Below are 20,776 nucleotides of genomic sequence, written 5' to 3'. Positions count from 1 at the left end.
ACTCATCGATCGAGGAGTGAACCAGGAGAATGGACTAGGTAGCACGATCAATCTTAGAATGATGATTCAAAACCAGCACGCTAAGAATGAAATTATTGCCCATTAACTACCAAGCAACAAGGTTGCTAGGAGTATTGAATTCACACATCACGATTCACCTGTCGGCATTCCGGTTGCGACAACATGGAACCGAGGGATGAATAATAATGGCGAGAAGTATCACTACATCAAGAATTCACAAGAGCCGGTGCAATTCTCATGAAAATCCTGACATAAAGACGGTAATACTTCAGGGTAGAACAGAATCAAAAGCCGGGCTGGCATTTTGATCTGCGGAGCACAATTGCTTTGACCCAATCCTAGATATGGAAGAGGTACTGGAGTTTGTTTCTCCTAGTCATTCCGCGATAGAATGGCTTGACGGACCACAAGAGTAATAGGCATCGATAAACGAACGCACACATACTCTTGACTATCAATTGATAGACGAGGGTCAGTAGACAACTAAAGAGGGACAACTCAAAGGAACATATAACTTTCTGAGTTGTGGATGCATAGATTAGTATGTCGATCCAAGTTCAACATAATTCTTCCGGATAACCCAAGCAGAAAGGTAGAACTGGCAGAGTCACAATGTAGAATCGAGAACCCATCGAGAGCACTCTGATTGTGATCTTTCGATCAGCGAGGAACATCTGCCATAAGCGGTTCATAGTATTTGGAAGAAAGGAATACCACGAACATCGAGGACTAATGCAAAGGTTACTAATATCCTAAAGGAACTAGCAACACTATCAACATGATGTAAGTAGGATGAATCTCGGGTTCAAAACCCAGGAATAGAATACCTATTACTAAGTAGCATCACGGAATGCTTTCGAGGATAAAGGCCAGAATCATCACACTGGGAACACAAATCATGGCTAAATTACTAGATGATCCCCTAAGACACCTAGGGTCATAATAATATCTCCAACATATATGTCAAGGTAACGGAGTACCTCAACTCACTGATTAGTGTGGTTAATCTGGCCCATGGGAACATTGAAACGGGAAGAAAGGATTTGCAAATGCTTCAAACTATTTAGAAACCTGGGATGACTCGGACAGCATAACGGCTATAATTGCTCAAAAAGATTTGAAACAATCACAAAATGGTGGCATAACCACTCAGGAGCACAATATCAAGGTTTCGAGATCAACAGTTAACATACGGAAGCAGTAAAAACTGAACAGAGGCTTAAATCCGACAATCTTATAAGTCCACTGATTAGTAACACGTGATCCTAATAGAAAGAAGAGATAGCCTAGTTCTTAATCCCCGTAGAAGAGAAGATGATGACTTAGATCAGAAGGCCATGAGGTATAAGGAGTAAAAAGAGCCGTACGTTCCATCCCACAATCAATTCCCTTATATAACTAAAGAATTTCTAGACTCAACTTCGACCAGTTTGGCTTGGTAATCCTACAGACAGTCAAGCTCTGATACCAACGCTGTCAGGACCCCGACTCAATGCCACATCGATCTAGCATGTAACACCTCATATCACTTTGCGGCCTCACGCACGGTATTCCCACGGGTGTCGCCTTACCTTTGCCCGGGACCGTTTGCGCCTTTTGGCACACGTATATGACAGTGTCGCTAGCATCCATATGATAAGGAGCCCGGGCTGACATGGCTAGTCGTAAACCCAAAGTGGCACAGACTTACAGGGACAGGCATCCATGACCCAGCATCGAACGTGTCGGTCATCAGCGAGTGAATCCAGGCTGTAGCACTGGGCTAGCAGGACTCCGGTGAACCGGGCTGTAGCGGGCTAACAGGACTCCGGTATTCATCGCGTGACATTTCCCCGAAGGGACAGACACAGGAACGAAGAAGGACACATGCCGGCCAGCCTAAGTGTTCCGGAGCAGTAGCAAGCTACCATGGCTCGGTGGAAACACTAGGAGACATTTCCCGGTAAGAGAGGCTACTAAAGATAAACAACTAGATGGTCAGATCCCACACATACCAAGCATTTCAATAACATACACACAATATGCTCGATATGTGCAAATACAACATGGCATCACAACATGACTCTACGACTCAAGTAATTTATTCAATAGGCTCCGAGGAGCGAGATATTACAAACATGGGTCTCATGACCCAACAATCAGAGCATACAAGTCAAAGCACAAGCGGAAGCTATCATGTCTGAGTACAGACATCTATAAATGAAAAAGGCTGAGAAGCCTGACTATCTACCAGATCCTGCCGAGGGCACAAGATCGTAGCTGAGGTAACAAGCTAAACGTCGAAGTCCACGCGGAACTACTAGTGAGACTGAAGTCTCTCTGCAAAAACATAAAATAGGCAAACGTGAGTACAAATGTACCCAGCAAGACTTACATCAGAACTATCTACATATGCATCATTATCAACAAAGGGGATGGTGGGGTTTAACTGCAGCAAGCCAGCTTTGACTCGGTGGCTATCCTAAACTACGACTGCAAGTAACTCTTTTGAGGTGGCGCACACGAGTCCACATATTCACCATATCAATACACCACTATGGATCCGCTCCCGTCTCCCTACGAGAACGCCATCCATAGCACTCACGCTTATCTTGCGTATTTTAGAGTATCCACTTTCACTTGTCTATGAACTGATATAAGCAACCCAGAAGTCCTTTTCCGCGGACACGGCTATTCGAATAGATGATGTTAACCCTGCAGGGGTGTACTTCTTCATACATGTTTCCACCACTTAGCGTCTGCACACGACATGTGCTCGGCAGACTTCAAGCGAAAGCCGACGTGGGTGTAGACCACGACCTACCTAAACACTCAAGTCTCTAGTCCAGGTTTATCGCCTATTCGGGTTCCATCCATGAGGAGATCCGGCCGGAGTTTCGCTCACAGCCCCAAACGATGTGAACAGGGTTCCCGAGATACCAAACGGGCATCCGGTACACCGTGCCACGTACCTACCGCATCACAGCCCACCCCTACGGTCAGCGCTGTCCACGGCCTCCAGTAAGCTACAAACACCAGAAACTACTTGCAACTCCTGGACAGAGGACTAGGGTGAATAAGAAGTCGAGCGGGGTCATATTTCAGGGCCCAATGTATGGTAGTAGCTGAATCATGGATCACAAACACAGAACTCAGTTCCTGAGGACGGCTGCAATGAGACAACCCACCATGTACTCCTACATGGCCTCTCACCGCTACCTTTACCAAATCGTGTTCACACACTTAGCTCACACACAGTAGGACATGTTCACACACCTCTGATTCATCCCGATGAATCAGACCTGACTCAACTCTAAGCAGTAGCAGGCATGACAAACAAGCATGAATGAGTAGGCACAACAGGGCTCAAACAACTCCTACTCATGCTAGTGGGTTTCATCTATTTACTGTGGCAATGACAGGTCATGCAAAGGATAAAGGGGTTCAGCTACCGCAGCAAGTAACAGATGAATCGGTGTTGTCCTAATGCAGTAAAAGAGAGCAGGAGCGAGAGAGTGGGATTGTATCGGAATGAACAAGGGGGTTTTGCTTGCCTGGCACTTCTGAAGATAACATTGAGTCTTCATCAGTGTCAACGATCACATCATCGGTATCACGTCTATCGAGAGGGGACAAATACCGGCAACACAGAAGGGAACACAATCAATGCAATGCACAATATGATGCATGATCATGACATGGCAAAATGAATGTGTTTTGGGCTAATGCAACTAGCAACAGATTAAATGAAGTTGGTTTGAATACAAGATTCAAATTCAAACTCCATATGTGATTATTCAAATGCCATTTAATTGATTTGTGCTAAACAGCAGCTATAAGTTGTTCTAACATGCATGAAAATGGTACAGATGGATTCCTTGAATTTTTCTGATAATTTTTCATATATAATTTATTTAATTTGGAGTTACGGTTAATTTTCTATGAATTTTAGAAGTTTATACAATTTTCTGGATTTTCTGATTTATTTTAAATCCAGAAAATCATTTAATGCGTCAGCATGACATCACCTTGACGTCATCAGGTCAACGGGGCAGATTCAGGTCAAACCTGACCAGTGGGGTCCACTGGTCAGTGACACAACTAATTAACCAAGTTAATTAGCCTTAAGTTAATTCTAACTAAACTGTTTGTGGGGCCGGGGCCCACTGGTCAGCGACTAATCAGCTAACTAACCTAGGTTAATTAGTGTTAAACTAATACTAACTAAAATGTCAGGGGGGGTGGCCCACACGTCAGTGACACACGGGGAAGGTCAAACCTGGGTCAACTCGCCGGAGTTGACCCGCGACTCGTCGCCGGCGGAGCCAGAGACGGCGGAGGGGTGCGGGTTTCCTCCTCCGGCGACCAAATGGCCGGCGGAGAGCGTCTACGTGACGCGGGCGCTCGTCCGCGTCGAGTAGTGGCAGCGGCTGGGCCTAAGATGGCCGGAGTCGTCACCGGCGTCGAGCGTGGCGGTCGCCGGAGCTCGGGCGAGCTCGGGGTTGACGCTACGGTGGCCGGGGAGGCTCGTGCGGGGCACCTACGTGTTCCAGGCAGCGCGGGGAGGAAGCTGAGCACGACAGCCGGGCCACTAGGTGGCCGGAGGCACGTCGGCGGCGATCACAGACGGCGGCGGGTTTCGGTCATCAAGGGGGCGACGGCTACGGCAACCAAACGAAGAGGGAAAGAGGGGGAAACGGTGGCGGAGCTCACAGGGGTTGCGACGGTGGCCTCGGGGAGCTCGGGGAGGCGTCGGAGGCGGCGAATCGCCAGCGGTGAGCTTCGGTGGCCGGCGACGGAACGGCGATGGTGGCGGCGTTGCAGGGCTTCCGGAGGGCCGTGGGTCGGTGGAGAGGGAAGAGGGGGTCGAGGCGGAGCCTCTGGGCTAGTCGGGGGAGCGAGGGAGGCCCGGTGGCCGTGGTTATGGCGAGCGGCGGCGACGGGCTCCGCTCGGTGAGGAGAACAGAGGAGGAGGAGGGGGTCCAGAGAGCAAGGGAGAAGTGAGAGGGGGTCGGGGCTGCGTGGCGTCGCGGGAGGGAACCAGGGGAGGAGGAGGCAGCCAGGCAGGGAGGAGGTGGCCGGGGCGCGTGGCCGCGCGCGCCGGGCGCGTGCCCGTCCTCCTGGCAGAGGAGGAAGGCGACAGGGGAGGGAGGCGGCGGTGGGCTGGGCCAGCGGGAGGAGCTGGCCAGCTGGGCCGGCTACAGGTAAGTGGCCCAGGTAGGCTTCTGTTCTTTTTATTTTTTTCTTCTGTTTTGTTTTATTTAATTTATTTTGCCACTGTTTTGAATTTAAAATAATTCAAACAATGCCAAAAACTCCTCTGAATATTTTATATTGCTAAATGGACTTTTCCAAAAGCTTATAAAATATATCAGGGGTATTTGAAATTATATTCTAATTATATGAATATAATTCAAATTCAAATAGCTAATGAATTAAATCCAAAGTCCCAAAAATAATTCCTTAAAAATGTTCAATATTTTGGTTGGGACCAGAACCCTTACCAAAAATTATCAAACATTTAAGAAGAGCATTTTGGAGCAATGAATGAGATTTCTAGGGTTTTTGCCCCTCTTTTATTTAAGTTTTTGAGGCTTCCAAAATTCCCTCAGTTCAAATTTTCAGAATTTAAACATGATGCACACATGAGCTAGCCTAGAGCACTACCAGCAGCTAGGGATGTGACAACTCACCCCCACTAAACAAGAATCTCGTCTCGAGATTCAAGCGTAGGGTAGGATGAAGGGAAAACGCAAACTAGTACAATCTTCACGATCCAGGTTGCACTTCAAATGAACGTTGTTTCGATCACCATCTTTGTCTTGTCGTCTTGTTCTGAGAACTCCAATTGACATGACAATGAGAGGAAAGGGAAACTCTAGCAGGATCGATCTTCTAGAAGATCGAACAACTCACGGAATGAGACATAGAACCATCTCTCGGGTTGAGACACGAGATACACATCAAGAGGGGTGGAAAGAAACGGATGACGAAGGTTCACTAGGTGGACAATAATTCCACACTTAAGAAGGTGGTAAACGATTGTCAACGTAGCGAGGAGTTGAGTTGCCATGATACCACGACGAAACATCCTGGAGGAGGGTGATTCGTAGATTATTATCCTTAAGTGGCAAAAAGAATTACCTTTGATATAGAGATCATTGAGACTCTCTATATCAGCCTAAGGCAAATCACAGCAATCGATTGGCGGGGGTCGGTAGAATGGCATACTTGGACTTGGATGATGTGGATTACCTTGTTGAAGACAACGTAATGGATGAATTTGCTTATCACCGGAAATGGAAGAGACCCATGGTAGAATGGCACATTGGCGGTGCAAGCTGGGAACAAAATGCAAATGCTGGGAATGATTCTGGTAACTGGGGAAGAACCCAACACTAGAGAGTGAATTCACTGTTGAAAAGGTCATAGCATTGCCGAGGAAACTGAGAGCAATCCCAGTTAGTGCCGATGATAACACGTAGCGCTTGTGCGTGCTCTCAAGAACTTGAGCATTTCCACAATCATCAAGGTTTTATCAACATCCGTGTCAAGGGTCCTGGCAACACAACTTACTACCATGATGAATGATGATGGATGATGCAGATGCAAAGGAAGATAACACTTCTCAGATTTCACCTTAGCGAGGCCAAGGAAATAAAATCTGGATGATCGACCGAGAGACATTTAGCACTCCGCTTCTAATGTTCTCCTTGATGTGCTAGTGTAACCCATTCATAGATATGGTTTGATAACTAGAACATCAAGTAAAAGGTCGGACTTCGGGAGCAATAGAATCCATAAGGAACAGTTACGGAGGTAAATCCTACGAAATCCTTATGGGGAGGTGGCCAACTTCCTCAATCAAGATACTATAATAATAGGTCTTCCGGCTGGGTGTGTTGGCCACGACATCCACTTTACCGGTTATCGAGGACCAATATTATAGTTCTTGGGAAATGTTCCAACCATCATATCTGCCTGAGATTCAGATCTGGTTGGTGTCAGGATATTCCAGACTCATCGAGTCTAGGAAGAAAAATGAAAGTTTGCAACACAAATCGACGAGATGACGTTGCGAGATTCTCGGGAGATGAACTACGATAGCAAGCTCCAAAACATGAGCTGGTTCTGCTACAAACATGTGAACACGTTGTCCCAGACAAGCATGACCACAAGTAGTCTTATAATAAAACACTACCGAGTTCTGGTTGGGAACCATCACCGTGGATAACGAAGTCCTTGCATAAGTCATATGATTAGCTCTTATGAAGGAACTTCTTCTCCTTGAACAAATCAATCAGTGGCTTGGTGTGCTCGGGACACATATGGAATGAAGGTTGCAAGTCTCCAGACCACAGAATCTTCGCACGTGTGCATGACTGATTTGGGATGATTCCAAAGGAAACAAACATAACTTTCTCAAATTCACGGCGGCAACTTTCACCAAATGCACGTGTATAAGAGGAAGTCACTCCTTTCATCAAACAAATACTTCATGAGCTAGCATGAAGAAAATGCTTTCAAAAGTTTCCAACACTAGCTTAATGTTCAACAAAATCATGGAGGAGATAAGGATGTTGTCAATGGGCTCAACAACAATTCATCTAGGTTTCCTTTTAAAAGGAATTCCATAGTTAAGTGAACACGGTGATAGCATTGGTCAGACCCAAAAGATATAATGGTGTATGCTCGAGGGATCAACCACGAGTAAGACAACATTACGAATATCGTTGGTTCTGGTCTGATTGGATGATAGCCCATACTCAATCAAGGTTTGGGTAAGATAATAGATCCAACAATTGTTCACGAGGACCAATTGATGAAGATATCATCTTTCTTCAACACACACACACACACACAAAAGATATCCCTTAACATGAACTAAGTCGGACAAGCTTTATCTTCCAACTCTCCAAGTTGTTGTTAGCTTAACCAACTAGCTCAGGGTATCCAACACGGATTCTTGGAGAAGGGGTGGTTTACAGGAATAAACCAACTTGATCACGAACTTAACATAGCGGTCAGGTGACAACCTGGTAATACTTCTGAGAAGACATTCAGAAAATCACGAACCACCGGTATGTTACTAAGCTCGAGAACAATCTCGCTTTTCAGGGCAAGACGATATGATCAATAGAGCAAAGGTTTGAAATGATCCTAACTCATCGATCGAAGGAGTGAACCAGGAGAATGGACTAGGTAGCACGATCAATCTTAGAATGATGATTCAAAAACCCAGCACGCTAAGAATGAAATTATTGCCCATTAACTACCAAGCAACAAGGTTGCTAGGAGTATTGAATTCACACATCACGATTCACTTGTCGCATTCCGGTTGCGACAACCACGGAACCGAGGAATGAATAATAATGGCGAGAAGTATCACTACATCAAGAATTCACAAGAGCCGGTGCAATTCTCATGAAAATCCTGACATAAAGACGGTAATACTTCAGGGTAGAACAAATCAAAAGCCGGGCTGGCATTTTGATCTGCGGAGCACAATTGCCTTTGACCCAATCCTAGATATGGAAGAGGTACTGGAGTTTGTTTCTCCTAGTCATTCCGCGATAGAATGGCTTGAACGGACCACAAGAGTAATAGGCATCGATAAACGAACGCACACATACTCTTGACTATCAATTGATAGACGAGGGTCAGAAGCAACTAAAGAGGGACAACTCAAAGGAACATATAATTTTCTGAGTTGTGGATGCATAGATTAGTATGTCGAACCAAGTTCAACATATTTCTTCCGGATAACCCATGCAGAAAGGTAGAACTGGCAGAGTCACAATGTAGAATCGAGAACCCATCGAGAGCACTCTGATTGTGATCTTTCGATCAGCGAGGAACATCTGCCATAAGCGGTTCATAGTATTTGGAAGAAAGGAATACCACGAACATCGAGGACTAATGCAAAGGTTACTAATAACCTAAAGGAACGAGCAAAACTATCAACATGAAGCAAGTAGGGTGAATCTCGGGTTCAAAACCCAGGGATAGAATACCTATTACTAAGTAGCATCACGGGATGCTTTCGAGATGATGGCCAGAATCATCACACTGGGAACACAAATCATGGCTAAATTACTAGATGATCCCCTAAGACACCTAGGGTCATAATAATATCTCCAACATATATGTCAGGTAACGGAGTACCTCAACTCACTGATTAGTGTGGTTAATCTGGCCCATAGGAACATTGAAACGGGAAGAAAGGATTTGCAAATGCATCAGACTATTTAGAAACCTGGGATGACTCGGACAGCATAACGGCTGTAAATGCTCAGAAAAGATTTGAGACATTCACAAAAATGGTGGCATAACCACTCAGAAGCACAATATCAAGGTTTCGAGATCAACAATTAACATACGGAAGTAGTAGGAACTGAACTGAGGCTTAAATCCAACAATCTTATAAGTCTACGGATTAGTAACACGTGATCCTGATAGAAAGAAGAGATAGCCTAGTTCTTAATCCCCGTAGAGAGAAGATAGATGACTCAGATCAGAAGGCCATGAGGTATAAGGAGTAAAAAGAGCCTTACGTTCCATCCCACAATCAATTCCCTTATATAACTAAAGAATTTCTAGACTCAACTTCGACCAGTTTGGCTTGGTAATCCTACAGGCAGTCAAGCTCTGATACCAACGCTGTCAGGACCCCGACTCAATGCCACATCGATCTAGCATGTAACACCTCATATCACTTTGCGGCCTCACGCACGGTATTCCCACGGGTGTCGCCTTACCTTTGCCCGGGACCGTTTGCGCCTTTTGGCACACGTATATGACAGTGTCGCTAGCATCCATATGATAAGGAGCCCGGGCTGACATGGCTAGTCGTAAACCCAAAGTGGCACAGACTTACAGGGACAGGCATCCATGACCCAGCATCGAACGTGTCGGTCATCAGCGAGTGAATCCAGGCTGTAGCACTGGGCTAGCAGGACTCCGGTGAACCGGGCTGTAGCGGGCTAACAGGACTCCGGTATTCATCGCGTGACATTTCCCCGAAGGGACAGACACAGGAACGAAGAAGGACACATGCCGGCCAGCCTAAGTGTTCCGGAGCAGTAGCAAGCTACCATGGCTCGGTGGAAACACTAGGAGACATTTCCCGGTAAGAGAGGCTACTAAAGATAAACAACTAGATAGTCAGATCCCACACATACCAAGCATTTCAATAACATACACACAATATGCTCGATATGTGCAAATACAACATGGCATCACAACATGACTCTACGACTCAAGTATTTATTCAATAGGCTCCGAGGAGCGAGATATTACAAACATGGGTCTCATGACCCAACAATCAGAGCATACAAGTCAAAGCACAAGCGGAAGCTATCATGTCTGAGTACAGACATCTATAAATGAAAAAGGCTGAGAAGCCTGACTATCTACCAGATCCTGCCGAGGGCACAAGATCGTAGCTGAGGTAACAAGCTAAACGTCGAAGTCCACGCGGAACTACTAGTGAGACTGAAGTCTCTCTGCAAAAACATAAAATAGGCAAACGTGAGTACAAATGTACCCAGCAAGACTTACATCAGAACTAACTACATATGCATCATTATCAACAAGGGGATGGTGGGGTTTAACTGCAGCAAGCCAGCTTTGACTCGGTGGCTATCCTGAACTACGACTGCAAGTAACTCTTTTGAGGTGGCGCACACGAGTCCACATATTCACCATATCAATACACCACTATGGATCCGCTCCCGTCTCCCTACGAGAACGCCATCCATAGCACTCACGCTTATCTTGCGTATTTTAGAGTATCCACTTTCACTTGTCTATGAACTGATATAAGCAACCCAGAAGTCCTTTTCCGCGGACACGGCTATTCGAATAGATGATGTTAACCCTGCAGGGGTGTACTTCTTCATACATGTTTCCACCACTTAGCGTCTGCACACGACATGTGCTCGGCAGACTTCAAGCGAAAGCCGACGTGGGTGTAGACCACGACCTACCTAAACACTCAAGTCTCTAGTCCAGGTTTATCGCCTATTCGGGTTCCATCCATGAGGAGATCCGGCCGGAGTTTCGCTCACAGCCCCAAACGATGTGAACAGGGTTCCCGAGATACCAAACGGGCATCCGGTACACCGTGCCACGTACCTACCGCATCACAGCCCACCCCTACGGTCAGCGCTGTCCACGGCCTCCAGCATACTACAAACACCAGAAACTACTTGCAACTCCTGGACAGAGGACAAGGGTGAATAAGAAGTCGAGCGGGGTCATATTTCAGGGCCCAATGTATGGTAGTAGCTGAATCATGGATCACAAACACAGAACTCAGTTCCTGAGGACGGCTGCAATGAGACAACCCACCATGTACTCCTACATGGCCTCTCACCGCTACCTTTACCAAATCGTGTTCACACACTTAGCTCACACACAGTAGGACATGTTCACACACCTCTGATTCATCCCGATGAATCAGACCTGACTCAACTCTAAGCAGTAGCAGGCATGACAAACAAGCATGAATGAGTAGGCACAACAGGGCTCAAACAACTCCTACTCATGCTAGTGGGTTTCATCTATTTACTGTGGCAATGACAGGTCATGCAAAGGATAAAGGGGTTCAGCTACCGCAGCAAGTAACAGATGAATCGTGTTGTCCTAATGCAGTAAAAGAGAGCAGGAGCGAGAGAGTGGGATTGTATCGGAATGAACAAGGGGGTTTTGCTTGCCTGGCACTTCTGAAGATAACATTGAGTCTTCATCAGTGTCAACGATCACATCATCGGTATCACGTCTATCGAGAGGGGACAAATACCGGCAACACAGAAGGGAACACAATCAATGCAATGCACAATATGATGCATGATCATGACATGGCAAAATGAATGTGTTTTGAGCTAATGCAACTAGCAACAGATTAAATGAAGTTGGTTTGAATACAAGATTCAAATTCAAACTCCATATGTGATTATTCAAATGCCATTTAATTGATTTGTGCTAAACAGCAGCTATAAGTTGTTCTAACATGCATGAAAATGGTACAGATGGATTCCTTGAATTTTTCTGATAATTTTTCATATATAAATTATTTAATTTGGAGTTACGGTTAATTTTCTATGAATTTTAGAAGTTTATACAATTTTCTGGATTTTCTGATTTATTTTAAATCCAGAAAATCATTTAATGCGTCAGCATGACATCACCTTGACGTCATCAGGTCAACGGGGCAGATTCAGGTCAAACCTGACCAGTGGGGTCCACTGGTCAGTGACACAACTAATTAACCAAGTTAATTAGCCTTAAGTTAATTCTAACTAAACTGTTTGTGGGGCCGGGGCCCACTGGTCAGCGACTAATCAGCTAACTAACCTAGGTTAATTAGTGTTAAACTAATACTAACTAAAATGTCAGGGGGGGTGGCCCACACGTCAGTGACACACGGGGAAGGTCAAACCTGGGTCAACTCGCCGGAGTTGACCCGCGACTCGTCGCCGGCGGAGCCAGAGACGGCGGAGGGGTGCGGGTTTCCTCCTCCGGCGACCAAATGGCCGGCGGAGAGCGTCTACGTGACGCGGGCGCTCGTCCGCGTCGAGTAGTGGCAGCGGCTGGGCCTAAGATGGCCGGAGTCGTCACCGGCGTCGAGCGTGGCGGTCGCCGGAGCTCGGGCGAGCTCGGGGTTGACGCTACGGTGGCCGGGGAGGCTCGTGCGGGGCACCTACGTGTTCCAGGCAGCGCGGGGAGGAAGCTGAGCACGACAGCCGGGCCACTAGGTGGCCGGAGGCACGTCGGCGGCGATCACAGACGGCGGCGGGTTTCGGTCATCAAGGGGGCGACGGCTACGGCAACCAAACGAAGAGGGAAAGAGGGGGAAACGGTGGCGGAGCTCACAGGGGTTGCGACGGTGGCCTCGGGGAGCTCGGGGAGGCGTCGGAGGCGGCGAATCGCCAGCGGTGAGCTTCGGTGGCCGGCGACGGAACGGCGATGGTGGCGGCGTTGCAGGGCTTCCGGAGGGCCGTGGGTCGGTGGAGAGGGAAGAGGGGGTCGAGGCGGAGCCTCTGGGCTAGTCGGGGGAGCGAGGGAGGCCCGGTGGCCGTGGTTATGGCGAGCGGCGGCGACGGGCTCCGCTCGGTGAGGAGAACAGAGGAGGAGGAGGGGGTCCAGAGAGCAAGGGAGAAGTGAGAGGGGGTCGGGGCTGCGTGGCGTCGCGGGAGGGAACCAGGGGAGGAGGAGGCAGCCAGGCAGGGAGGAGGTGGCCGGGGCGCGTGGCCGCGCGCGCCGGGCGCGTGCCCGTCCTCCTGGCAGAGGAGGAAGGCGACAGGGGAGGGAGGCGGCGGTGGGCTGGGCCAGCGGGAGGAGCTGGCCAGCTGGGCCGGCTACAGGTAAGTGGCCCAGGTAGGCTTCTGTTCTTTTTATTTTTTTCTTCTGTTTTGTTTTATTTAATTTATTTTGCCACTGTTTTGAATTTAAAATAATTCAAACAATGCCAAAAACTCCTCTGAATATTTTATATTGCTAAATGGACTTTTCCAAAAGCTTATAAAATATATCAGGGGTATTTGAAATTATATTCTAATTATATGAATATAATCCAAATTCAAATAGCTAATGAATTAAATCCAAAGTCCCAAAAATAATTCCTTAAAAATGTTCAATATTTTGGTTGGGACCAGAACCCTTACCAAAAATTATCAAACATTTAAGAAGAGCATTTTGGAGCAATGAATGAGATTTCTAGGGTTTTTGCCCCTCTTTTATTTAAGTTTTTGAGGCTTCCAAAATTCCCTCAGTTCAAATTTTCAGAATTTAAACATGATGCACACATGAGCTAGCCTAGAGCACTACCAACAGCTAGGGATGTGACATTACATATATAAATTATTTAAATCCGATGCACCATTTGTGAGTTATTAGATGCATGATGTATGAGGGTTTTTCTGTAAAACTGGTAAAACCTGGGATAATGCTAAAATCACAGATCTGAAAAAAAATAGATCGGGCCGAAATCTGCTGGGCGCTGGGGCGCTCACCATGGGCTTCAGCCTGGTTCGGTGGTGAGGGAGGCCTGTAGGGATGCGAGGCAAGCTGGGCCTTAGCTCGGGCCCGATTTGGAGGCGCTGGAGGCTAGCGCTCGTGGCTTGATCGAACGAGGAGGTGGAGGGGACGCGGTCAACGCAACGGTTTGCTACTGCTCGATCTGAACGAACAGGAGGGAGTGCGCACAGGGGAAGCAGAGCTTGACGCGGCGGGACTTGGCGCGGATCCACGACGCAGGGCAGAGGAACGCGATGACGGAGGGGCGGTTCCCGGTGGTGGTGAGCATCGGGCGGCCATGGCGCTCTTGCTGGTCCCTGCGAGAGAGAGGAAGCAGGGAGATGAGAGGGAGAGAGAGAAAGCAAAGGGAAGGAGGGGATGGAGAAGAGAAAGGAGCGGGACGAGGCCGGTCCTGGTCGGTGCTCGCCAACGGTGACGCGGGTGCAGCTCCGGCGAGGTTGCTGCAGGGCCGGAGGAGCTGAGGAGGCCGGTGCCTCACAAGCTGCTCGGGGGTGACGGACTGGATCGAGGAACGCGGGGGTGCGCTGGTTGGTGGCTTCGATTGCCGGGGAAGAAGTGGCTTGGGGTCGAGGACGAGCTCCTCGCTCGAGGCAGGGAAGGATGGGGATGCCTGGCGCTGCGGGATCGGGGCTCCCCTGCTCGAGCTCCTCAGGCGCGTGCTCGCGCACGAGAGCGAGAGAAGGCTGGGCCTCGGGAACAGAGGAGGTGGCGGCTGCTCGCGGTAAGGCTTTGGATCGTGGTTGCGGGCTCCGGTTGGTGGTGGTGAAAACGAGGGAGGGAGAGGCTGGCTGCAAGGGGATTTCGGTGGCGCTGAAATCACGCGAGGCGGTCGGAGGGAGGTGGATCTCAGACGGATGGTGGTTGGCTCGGTGGGGAAGACGAGGAGGAGACCAGGGAGGATCCCAAGGGAGAGAGTGGCGGCGGTGGGTGAGGGATTGGATGGATGGGACTGTCTAGACTAGGGTTTGGACCTATATATATAGCATGAAGGTTAGCTTGGGGCGATCTAGTCCCTCCGATCGAAATCAGACGGACCGAGAAAAAAAATAGGTAGGGAGTCCAAATAAGAAAACGGGGATGTTTTCGAGATGTTAGGGGATGATCCGGATCCAACGGTGACGACTGAGCGGGTCGGGTTCGGGGAAGTTTTCGGACGCTCACGCGAGGGGGTCGCGGGCTGACGAGAGAGGTTAGGTGGTTGGACAAGGGAAACAAAAACACGGTTGGTCTGGAACGGTCAGCGCGGGCAAGGCGATCCGAGGGAAGGTGATGAAGGCAAAGGGAGAAACGGCAACGATGAACAAATGCAAGTTTTAAACATGACGGCAACGGAGTGCCGATGCAATGCGAATGATGCGATGATGAAATGCAAGACATGAACAAAATGCAAAAAAAAAACCCAACCACGGAGGAAAAATCATATCGCATCTCCGGAAAAGGCAAGAGTTGGAGTTATGAATATGAAAAGTTGTATCCGGGGCGTTACAGCTACCACCTCCTTAACAGGACCGAGACGTCGGATTAAGTGTGAAAACACACTATTTTTGCGAACACCCCCGCACCTTGTGCATGGGGGCTGAAGCCGAAGACTGCAATCTTTCAGGTTATACAAATGTATGCGTAAATGGCCGCACAGGAGATATTTTACTACTTGGGACGCACAAGTATAAAAAGCAGTTATATCATAATCATTGTTTTACAAGCTAAAACGTTCATTTGAACGTGACATTTTTTGAGCACTGCGACTCTATTACACGAGCGCCACGCATAACTTCCCCAAAATAGTGCTCGGCGGGTAACCGGCTTTCGTCCGAACCCTGGGCGGCAATAGCGGTGGCATCCATCTCTGTCCAATGTGTCTTCACATGGGCAAGAGCCATCCGCGCGCCTTCGATGCAGGCCGACCGCTTCATCTCCTTGATATGCGGCACCGCTCCAAGAAATTGCTGCAATAAGCCGAAATAGCTCGTCGCCTTGGGCCTCTCTGGCCAGACATGAGCCACGATGTCAGTCATGGCAAGTCCGGACAATCTATTTAGTTCGGCCCATTCGGCCAACCGATCGGTCAACGGAAGTGAACGATCCGGACTATGGAATTGAGACCAAAATAGCTCTTCCGTCTTGTGATCCTTCTGGCTCCGGAAGTGCTCAATGGCATCAGCCGCACTTGCTGCTAAGTCCATATACGGATCCTCCGGACCCCACAACTGGCCAAGTTAAGCATACTTTTGATCCATAAACCGGCGACGCAACAGAAAAGGCTTGCCAGCCACAATATCTCCGGCCTGGCGCAGCTCCTCCTTCATAGCCTGCATTGCAGAACGGGCATCCTTGGCCTCGGCGGTGGCCTTCCCCAGGTCTTCCCGCTCCGATAAGCGCTCCTTTTCAAGAGCCTCATTGCGGTCGGCAGCATCTCTTAATTTCACGGCCAATTCGGCCACCTCTTCCCTGCTTACGCAGTGTGCAGCCTTTTCGGCTTTCAACTCCTCGGCCGCCCTCGAGGCAGCCGCATCACTCCTTCGGGCTTGCTCCTTAGCTTGAGCAAGTTCGGCCTGAAGGCTCTCCACAGCAGCAACACCGTCTGTATCACAGCATATAATTTATCAGAGGAAGGCTTTGACCCCCTTAAATAAAGCGACTGTGGAGAACTCATTTACCTTGCGACTCGTCAAGTCACCGGTTGACAAGTGCGATATCCGCATCCGCCACGTCAAGTTGCCGCATCAACTCGGCAACTCCACTAGTCCGGCTAGCCCTCAGACTATCCGCCACCTGCATAGAAACGGAGACATTCATTACTTGCGATTTTGATCCTCGGCACACTGTCATTCTCGACAACCTACCGAGTCTCAGGGTCTACTACCTATACAGGGCGCACTTTTATGTGCAAAACTATCAAAAAAAGGTGCGTCATTCTTGCGTACCTCAAATCCCGCCAGCAAACTCTTAGCGGCATTACGCAATCCGCTCTCGGCGGACGAAATCCTTCCAATCACCATACGCATCAAAGCACGGTGATCTTCTGAGATGGACGCCCTCTCAAGCAGATTCTTTAGTTCTCCCGGCAGGATACTAGTAGGCGCCGAACTCTCCGGCCCCTCCGGACTCTGGGATACCCTCCATGATGATACTTCAGGCTCGTCTGCCCTATCTGACGGCGCAGCAGACGGAGGCGTTTCGCTCTCCATCATCTCCGGAAGAAGATCCCCCGAAGACGAACTCATCTGAGAAGGCTGCAAATGCGAACTGCAAGATAAAAATTTCGGTTATCCACAGAAGCACAAATGGAGGTATTTTCTTACTAGTGAACTCCCCTTTTCCTACTCACGGCTCGTTGGAGGGCAGATCCTTTAGAGACGATTGTACGTCCGGGTTCTCCCCGGACGCCGGACCCCCCGGTGAAGATTTCTTCCCTCGTTTAGGGGCTTTGGCCTCCGGATCTTCGGAGGCGGTCCTCTTCTCCCCCTGGAAGGAGGGGATTTTGATTCCCCTCTCTACAGACGCCCCTTTGGGCGAAATAATAGCTCCTCTATTTTCCCCATCGCTCCCTTCTACGGGCGCGACCTCCAACATTCTGACCAGCACGGGCTCCAGTGCGGTCTCTGGGAGGGGAGCCGGACACCTTATCAGCTTCGATCGCGCTACCCACTCCTGATAAAAAGTAATGGGTCAGGAGGCGAACTCTAGAAAAGCAGATAAACAGAACGTCCGAACTTTGAGCTCTTTACCTGAGTATCCGGGCGATTGCAGCTTAGGCCTGCGTCCTCGGTCAATTCCGGACACGCTACCTGCGGTCCGAAGAACAACTTATACATCTCCACGGGTGTCGCACCCATGAAGTGTTGGAGAATCCGAGGTCCCTCCGGATTGAACTCCCATAGACGGAGAGGACGGCGTTTGCAGGGCAGAAGACGCCTGATTAGCATAACATGCATCACCACGACCAGATTGATCTCCCTCGCCTGGAGGTCTCGAATCCGGCCCTGCAATGAGGGCACGTCTTCGGACGGTCCCCAATTGAGCCCCTGGTTGACCCACGACACCAGTCGGCGTGGAGGTCCCGGGCGGAATGAAGGCGGCGGCTTTTGCTTGCTGCCCTTCGGAGCGGTGACATAGAACCACTCCTGCTGCCACAATCCGAGTTCCTCTTGGAAGGAACCCTCGGGCCATGGGGCATCGGCCCTTCTGCTTATGGCCGCCCCGCCGCACTCCGCTTGACGCCCCCCGATCATCTTCGGCTCCACATTAAAGGTCTTCAACCACAGACCGAAGTGGGGAGTGACGCGAAGGAAGGCTTCACAGACAATAATGAAAGCGGAGATATGGAGGATGGACTCCAGAGCCAAGTCGTGAAAATCCAGCCCGTAGTAGAACATGAGCCCTCTCACGAAGGGGTCCGTCAGGAAGCCTAAACCCCGACGGAGGTGGGATACGAAGACAACGTACTCACCGGGCTCGGGGGCGGGCACGGCCTGCCCTTGGGCAGGCAACCTGTGCGAAATCTCGTAGGACAGGTACTTGGCCTCACGAAGCATTAGCACGTCCTCCTCCGTGACGGAGGAGGGCATCCACCGACCCTGGAGGTCGGAGCCGGACATGGTTGAGAATCCGAAGCGCTCGAATCTGGGGCTCTGGGTGTTGGAACTGGGAGCAGGGAGGAGATTCGATGCGAGATTGAAGAAGAGAAACGAGCCTTGGTCCTCTTATAAAGGGGAAAATACCAAGAGTCGTCCCCGTGACCGTTTGGGATTCACCTTCGATAGAGGAGGCGTGGCTACGGGCACAGTTGGGTTACCCACGCACGTATTGATGAGAATCTCAGAATAAGGGGAACGCGATCTCTGCTTCGACAAGACGTGCCAAGGAAACCGCTTCGCTAAACGTGCTGAGGTGGTATAATAAAAAATGATTCAAATAAAGGCTTGGAAGCGGTGTGATGTCATGCCGCATGAAATGTCAGCAGATTGGATTTATGCGCATTATTCTCTCTACGGTGGAATGTGGAATTTATTTTGCAGAGCCAGACACTATCCTAGTGTTCATGATCTTCTCTGGATTATTCAAGGGAGGAACCCACCTTGCAATGCCGAACATTATGCGCGCCGGACTTATCGTCATTGAAGCCTGGTTCAGGGGCTACCGAGGGAGTCCTGGACTAGGGGGTGTCCGGACAGCCGGACTATCATCGTCCGCTGGACTCCAAGACTACGAAGATACAAGATTGAAGACTCCGTCCCGTGTCCGGATGGGACTCTCCTTGGCGTGGAAGGCAAGCTTGGCGATACGGATATGTAGATCTCCTACCATTGTAACCGACTCTGTGTAACCCTAGCCTCCTCCGGTGTCTATATAAACCAGAGGGCTTTAGTCTGTAGGACAACATACATTACAACAATCATACCACAGGCTAGCTTTAGGGTTTAGCCTCCTTGATCTCGTGGTAGATCCACTCTTGTACTACCCATATCATCAATATTAATCAAGCAGGACGTAGGGTTTTACCTCCATCAAGAGGGCCCGAACCTGGGTAAAACATCGTGTCCCTTGTCTCCTGTTACCATCCGCCTAGACGCACAGTTCGGGACCCCCTACCCGAGATCCGCCAGTTTTGACACCGACAATCTTCAGAACACACTCTTAGCTTTTCAAGATCTTCCTTTCTTTGAAGAGATTCAAGAGAAAGCTTCTCGTGATCTTGTTTTTCTTGAAGAAATTCATAAGAAAGTTTCTCATGATCAGACAAGAGAGAGTTATGATGACCTTGAAGGTTATCAAACCTAGACTGAAGTCTCTGAAGATTTTCAGTTAAGGCTTTAGTGCGATCCATTTCTTCACCCAACATATCGTCACTTTTATCTAGCATGTTTTGAACCTTTTCAAGAGCCCGTTGTTGTTTCACAACAATCTTAGCAAGTTTAGAGTAGCTGGGCTTGAGATCCTCATCAGATTCATTTTCACTAGATTCAGAGGAGTTGTATTTGAGTACCTTAGCACCTTTCGCCATGAAGCAATAGGTGGGAGCGTAGCCATCATTATCTTCATCAGGTTTGTCGGTGGAGTGAGTTTCTTCAGTGTTGAAGATGGACTTGCTGACGAAGGCAGTAGCAACGGCCAAACTCGCCACACCAGACTCAGATTCTTCAGACGCCTCCTCTTCATCATTTTCCTCAGATTCAGCTTCAGAGTCCATCTCCTTGCCAATGAATGCCCGAGCCTTCTTGGAGCTGCTCTTTTTGCGAGATGAAGACTTCGAGGATTTTGATGACGAAGATTTTGACGATTTCTTCTTCTTCTTCGCATCATCAGAACTGTAATCCTTGTATTTCTTCTTCTTCATTTCCTTTTCCCACTGAGGACAATCTTGAATATAGTGACCAGGCTTCTTGCATTTGTGGCAAAGCCTTCTCTTATAGTCACTGGATGAGGAATCATTGCCTCTTGAGGATTTTCCAAAGCGACCACGTCTTGTGAACTTCTGGAATTTCTTCACAAGCAGTGCTAGATCCTGGCTTAGTTCTTCAGGGTCACCAAGGCTACTACCAAAATCCTCATATTCAGAGTCAGACACAGCCTTGGCCTTCAGGGCACGTGGTTTGCCATAGTTTGAACCATAGAGATCTCTCTTTTCAGCAAGCTGGAACTCGTGAGTGTTTAGCCTTTCGAGGATATCAGCAGGATCAAGCGACTTGTAGTCAGCACGTTCTTGTATCATCAGTCCCAGAGTATCAAATGAGGA

Source organism: Triticum aestivum, chromosome 3B (assembly GCF_018294505.1).
Source record: "Triticum aestivum cultivar Chinese Spring chromosome 3B, IWGSC CS RefSeq v2.1, whole genome shotgun sequence".
In the NCBI taxonomy this organism is placed as follows: domain Eukaryota; kingdom Viridiplantae; phylum Streptophyta; class Magnoliopsida; order Poales; family Poaceae; genus Triticum; species Triticum aestivum.
This window is presented reverse-complemented; position numbering follows the sequence as displayed.